The following is a 7,362-nucleotide window of genomic DNA, read 5'->3' as shown; positions in this document are numbered from 1 at the left end:
ATATATATATATATATATATATGTATGTTAATGCAATTTAAACAGTTGTTGGATTTTTAAGGTGTGATCTAAAATTAAGATATAATTTTCTTCATACATATTATTAGTTGTTGTACATATATATATATATATATATATATATATGTATATATAAATATATACACACACACATATATATATACACACACACACACATTGTTTTATGTTGGACAATTGAGAAAGGAGTGCTCAGTGATACAAAGGATATGGTTCTTCTATTGGAACTGAAGCTGAGATTTTGTTTCTCAACTTGAATTTTGGGCCACTGAAACTTGAGCTTCTAGACCAGGCCTGGTCAACTCGAATTACAATGCAGACCACTTTCATCACAGAAAGCTTTTTGAGGGTCACTTGTATACTTTATGCTCTAATGGTCAAACAATCAAATTACAGAATCAAGAATTTTTCATAGATTTTGTTTGTTTGAAATTATAAAACTGTAGGCTAATGCTTTATTTCCACCTATAAATTTTAAATTTATTTTGAAACAAATGTTTTATTTTGAAATTAAACACAATACTTCAAGAAAGTATCAAGTGGGCTGCAAAATAAAAGTCTACATGCTGCATGCGGCCCATGGGCCTCAGGTTCGTCAGCCCTGTACTAGACAAAGTTTCAATCTCTATAAGAAAAATTATATGCATATACAGTAAGCTGTTTATTCTGTATCTTTCCATATACAAAATTTCATTCAGAAGTCATTGGCTAACCCAAAGCCACAGTTAAAGACACTCACTCAAGGTGCCAAGCAGTAGGATTGAACCCAGAACCACATGGTTGTGAAGTGAACTTCTTAGCTTCACAGCTGTGTTTGCACTTGTTGTTGTTGTTGGCACTCCGTCGCTTACAACGTCGAGGGTTCCAGTTGATCTGATCACTGGAACAGCCTGCTCATGAAATTAACATGCAAGTGGCTGAGCACTCCACAGACATGTGTACCCTTAACGTAGTTCTCGGGGATATTCAGCATGACACAGTGTGACAAGGCTGACCCTTTGAATTACAGGCACAACAGAAACAGGAAGTAGGAGTGAGAGAAAGTTGTGGTGAAAGAGTACAGCAGGGTTCGCCACCATCCCCTGCCAGAGCCTCGTGGAGTTTTAGGTGTTTTCGCTCAATAAACACTCACAACACCCGGTCTGGGAATTGAAACCGCGATCCTATGACTGCAAGTCCGCTGCCCTAACCACTGGGCCATTGCGCCTCCACTTTTGCACTTATATATTAAATAAATCTGACAAAAATGTATTGGGAAAAGAAAAGAGAAAATAGTGTCAATCTACTATTAACTGTAACTCATAAATGTAAACACTGAAAATATTTCTTTTTAATTTGTTTTACACCATCATAGCTTTTTTTAATTTTTTTATTTTATTTCTCAGAATTTGAATGTTGACAAGCAAGTATAGTCGTATGTCAAGAAATGCAATACCATAAAGAATGTTGGTGTGTCTGTGTTTGTAATTTCAAAAAGTTATATTTTCATCGTCTGGAATCTCGCCCAACCCACCTAATTAGTAGTGCCTATCCTCTCGATTCTGTTTTTATTTATATTGAATATTTGAATGTAATATTTATTTAGAACTGAAAGATAGTCAACAAATTAGTATATTTTCAGTTTATTGAATTTGTGACTTCACAAATAGAACATGGCAACTATGGGGTACTTTACAGTTAACCCTTTTTAATGGCGATGTTTGAAGAACCTTGTCTTGGTGTTTCCATTCAGTTTGAAAATAGTGGGTTCAGTCCCACTGTGTGGGAACTTGAGCAAGTGTCTTCTATTATAGCCTTGGGCCAACCAAAGCCTTGTGAGCGGATTTCATAGATGGAAACTGAAAATAACCTGTCGTGTGTGTGTGTGTTTGTCTTTGTGCCTATGTGTGTGTGACATTGTACCTGTGTTCCCCCCCCCCACCAACTGGTGTTGTGTTTTAAGTCACCATGACTTAGCAGTTTAGCAATAGAGACTAGTGCAATAAGCACCAGATTTAAAAAAAGCACTGTGGTTGATTTGTTCAACTAAACTTCTTCAAGGTGGAGCCCCAGGATGGCTACAGCCTAATGAGTGAAACAAGTAGAAGGTAAAAAAAATAAAAGATGCATAAAATTATGATGGGAGGGTTTAAGGTTCTGTACAGAAAAGGTGTTAGGTCCCTTGATATCAAATAAGTTAACATTGGCTTTGTTCTAGTTATTTTATTATTTAGTATTTAGCCAGTCAAAACATGCTTAGAGAAAAAAAAAACTTTCTTTTTTTAACTAGAATCTAGGCATGGCTGTGTGGTTAAGAAGCTTGCTTTGTAACCACATGGTCTTGTGTTCAATCCCACTACACAGTGCCTTGGGCAAGTGGCTTCTAGTGTAGTCCTGAGCAGACCAATGGCTTGTGAGTGAATTTAGTAAATGGAAATAGGGTGGAAGTCCATTGTATGTATGCATGTATGTATATATGTCAGTGTGTGTTTGTCCTCTCCACTACACTTGATAACTAGTGTTGGTTTAATTATGTCCCCCATAACTTAGCTGTTTGGCAAAAGAAACTGATAGGATAAGTACCAAATAAAAAACAAAAATTACTAAAGTTGATTTGTTCAACTAAAACACTTCAAGGTGCATGGCTGCAGTCAAATAACTGAAACAAGTGAAAGATGAAAAGTATGCCTCTGGAAAGTTTTTGTTGGAAGATTGCAGAGGATTCTATTCTATTGACTTTAGGAGTTCTCTTAATTTGGTTGTCCACATTAGAACAAATGAAAGTTGAGAGACTGATAATCCTGTATTTGTATTATGTAGCAGATTCACAAGTCTTTTCTCTCTCACTTCTGTTATCCAATGTTTAGAATAGTCCCACCCATGATCTTTTGATTGTCTTCATTATTTTTCAATTCAAGGGGGTATATCTTTCAGATGTACTCCCTCCGTTTTACATAAATACGGAGTTGGTCTTTTTATAGTATGGAATGTTTTTTCTCTTGGTTGTATTAAAGCCACTTCTTAAGCAGAAGTTTCAGTTTGCTGCGATTCTTAAATTGTGTCCCACTAGTTAACTTTCTCAGGCTGTGTAGTTCTGCAGTCGTTTTTGCAGTGTCTCTACATCATAAAATAGTCATTTTATTCATCATCATCATCATCGTCGTCGTCGTTTAACGTTCGCTTTCCATGCTAGCATGGGTTGGATGATTTGACTGAGGACTGGTGAACCAGATGGCTACACCAGGCTCCAATCTGATTTGGCAGAGTTTCTACAGCTGGATACCCTTCCTAACGCCAACCACTCCGAGAGTGTAGTGGGGGCTTTTACGTGCCACCGGCATGAAGGCCAGTCAGGAGGTGTTGTTGATGACTGCATTTGGAAGACCTTGATACTGTCAAACCAAGATATTTATGAAAAGTCTTAAAAGGTGGATCAGTCCAGTTTTTTCAGTCTCTTACATTTGTTAATGTTTCATTAATCAAATTGTCTTTAGGTAAGTCATTTTGGAATATTTTTGTCTCTCAAGTATCCTATTCCTTCTCACCATTATCATTTAACATCTGCTTTCCATGCTAGTATGGGTCGGATGATTTGCCAGGATCCAGCTAACAATGGGGCTGTGCCAAGCACCAGTGTCTGTTGGTGGGGTTTCTACAGCTAGATGCCCCTCTTAATGCGAAGTACTTTACAGTGTGCACAGGGTGCTTTTTTTCTCATGCCCCGTCCCCTGTACTGTTGAGGTTGTTGGGTAAATAGCAAGACAAAAAGGAAGAAAAAATCTCACACCATTCATTAAATAATCATATAGTTATATTGAAATCCTTTATAGATTTTATCTTAATGCAGTTCTATATTTAAGAGATGAGGAATGATGTACATTATTTACATTTGACAGATATTTGTCCTCATCTTGTTTGTTGTTAACACAATGTTTCGGCTGATATACCTTCCAGCCTTCATCAAGTGTCTTGGGAAAATATCAAACCTGGCTTCTCATTCCGAAGGTATTTTTCGATGTTTTATTATTATTATTATTCAAGTCACTGCCTGGAATCGAACTTGGAATCTTGGGGTTCGATTCCAAGCAGTGACCAGAATAATAATAATAATAATATTATTAACATAGAAAAATACCTTTGGAATGAGAACCCAGGTTTGAAATTTCCCCAAGACACCTGATGAAGGCTGGAGAGTATATCAGCCGAAACATTGTGTTAACAACAAACAAGATGAGGACAAATATCCGTCAAATGTAAATAATGTATTTATCTCAATGTTAATCTCTTTTCTGCAAAATTTTTCTATAATGACAACTTTTCAACACTTAAATTCATTCATGTCTAACTCCAGCAAATAAAAAAAAATCTTAAGAATATATGTTTTCCAGTCAAGAGGATTTCATGTTCTAATTGTTCAGTTACAGTAATTAGTGTCTATAACTTCTCAGCATTAATATCCCCTCTTCCACTTGTGTTATTAAAACTATTTATGTTTCGAATAAGGGACAATATAAATTATTAAGTTATTAACAACAGAGAGCAATTATGTGAATTATCTTGTGACTATGGTTACATTAAGACGTTAATGCTATGCCATGTGCATTTTATTTTATCATTTCATAATTTTATCTTTGCCATGTCATTTATTCTTGTCACCAGCACAGTAATTTTACTGCATCTAAACATATGTAAAATGACTTATTATCCAGTATTTCATTGTTGACGTTTTTGCTAGATAGTGCTTCCAGTAGTTGACAATATCAGTTTGATGAGGTTATGTCCCTTGTATTCACTAACTGCACACGCGCACGCGCCCGAACACTCACTCACTGTCTCTCTCTCACACACACACATAAAAAAAACATTCATTTTATTAATTATAAAAATATTTAGTAAAAATTTTTAAATAAATTAAACATTTAAACATATGAAGTTAATCATTATATTTTTATTTTATTTTTGTCTTTAAACTGATATTTGATATGAATGACTTTATAGAGCATTTTAATTGAAAAGATACTTCAGAAGTATTACATGATATCTAACTCTTTGAAATATATTTATATTCAGAAATTTTCTAACATTTCAAATAACACACTTCTAGGTAAACAGTAAAATAATTTTTCTTGTTAAGATATCAAGCACCAATTTATAGCTGAAATTAATGTAATATAAAACAAAAATAGCACCAATTATGGTATATAGAGTTTGGTAGATTTTTTTTTTTTTTTTGAAAGAAAATTTTCATGTAGTATTGGTTAGTAGTAATTAGATTTATAAATTCTAAATGAACAGTAAATTAAATTTGCCTAAATGCAGGAACTGTAAGTGAAAAATAAGAAACAATTTCTTTTCGGTATTAGATATTATAAGCACCAATTTGAGACAAAATAACAGGCCCACTAACGAGACTCAAGCTGACCGTGTTACTGATTTCACTCCAGAGCACCTGTCATACTCATTCTCCAAATAAACTACTATAATTTTCTAATTCTCTCTCCTCTTTTTAATAATTTTAATGAAGAAACTAAATAGATAAGTGTAGTCTTCTATTTTTAAATGTTTTATCCAGTAAGACACATTAAGTTATTTTTTGACTGATTTACTCATGAAAATTTTACCATTTCTCTTGCACTCACTTCACATATACATACACGTGGGTGTGTATATATATATATGTGTATTTATATATGTATATGTATGTATGAATTTTTTAGTAAATTAAAAGTTATGACCAGTCATAGTGACCATGGTTTCACACCTATAAAGCGCTTAGCAGTATAAGCGACTCATCAGACTTGTTTGTGTGTGTATGTATTAATAATTCACCTTGGCATAGCAATAGTAACTTGGTGTTAGAACACAATATACAAATGCTTCAGAATATAATAATAATAATGAAATTATTGTGTATGGTGCTCAGGTGCACAACAACTCATTAAAGGTGCATGTACAGTATATAGAATTACGTACAAAAGTCAGGGAAGTGAACAGTGTATGAGTCATGATATAGATGTGTGCATGTGTATGGAGGCGGGGATATCAGGTGTAGTGTTGGCGAAACATCAGTTGAGTACAGGGTGGTAATAAGAAATCAGAATGAGAAAGGAATAGACAATTATTTTATGAACTTCATTACCTAGTTTATAACATAATTGCTTATTCCTTTGTGTGTGTGTGTGTGTATGCTGCATTCCCATGGATCTGACTCCAACATTTACTTGGAGTTATGTAAATTTAATAACAGTTTGACTCAAAGTTTCATGGGTGTATTATATATCCACACCATCAGATATTCAAAGTGAGAGTTGGAACATTTGATGATGTGGATGTGTTCTATGCTCACGGAACTGAATCAAACTCTTATTTAATTTGTGCGTGTGTATAATTCTTTTTCATATTTAGGTTTTTATATTATGAATACATATGCAAATAGTTGTACATTCAAGATATCTATAAATGCAGAGTAATATATTTCTGAATACCACAATAGGATAACTAATGAAAATAGCTTATCGTTTACAGGCAAATTTTGATACTAAATGTTCTTCCATATAATAATTATTACCATATTGCCAGGTATGATATTCTTATTTTACGTTGGTGTTTGCTTTAGAATTTATTATATATTGAACTTGTCTTAAATGATTTAATCCTATATTGATGTATTTTAAAATATATTTAAGAATAGATGTTGAGGGTTTTCTTTTGTTTGTATTGTTTTTAAAGCAGTTATTTTGAATCTAGATATTAATACATTTTAATATTTTGATAAACATTTATATGCATCTGTGGATAAACTATTTGTTTGAAAATTTGAAAGATGAACTTTTTTTTTTCTTGAAAAAAAAAAAAAAATTCAAAATGAAAATATGCTTATTAATGTAAACAAATTTAAGAAGCAGATATAATAATAACTGTTTGGTTTTGATGGTTAGCAATCTTGATTCTGTGATGGTAAGTTAACTTGGAAAAATCATTTCATCAAAGCTTGTAAATTATTCATAAATATTGTGATAGACTAATCAACAAACACTACCACATTGAAAAATTAAATGGTGTCCACCTCCACCTCCTCTTGCCCTATCATCACAATCAGTCTCATGATCATAAATATCATCACACCACCACCATCATCAACAACAACAACAGTAAATGCTTACCTATTGCTGAAATAAAATGGTATGTGAACCTAAATATAATATTTAAATATTCAACTCTTTTATCCACTAACTCTTAATAACAGATAACAAGACACCACTGTCTCATTTTCTCCATGTTTTTTTTATATATATTATTTGCTGAGTTTTCAGAATCTTTTATGTTGCTGTATATATATATATATAT

This window comes from Octopus bimaculoides, chromosome 5, assembly GCF_001194135.2.
Source record: "Octopus bimaculoides isolate UCB-OBI-ISO-001 chromosome 5, ASM119413v2, whole genome shotgun sequence".
Classification (NCBI taxonomy): domain Eukaryota; kingdom Metazoa; phylum Mollusca; class Cephalopoda; order Octopoda; family Octopodidae; genus Octopus; species Octopus bimaculoides.
This window is presented reverse-complemented; position numbering follows the sequence as displayed.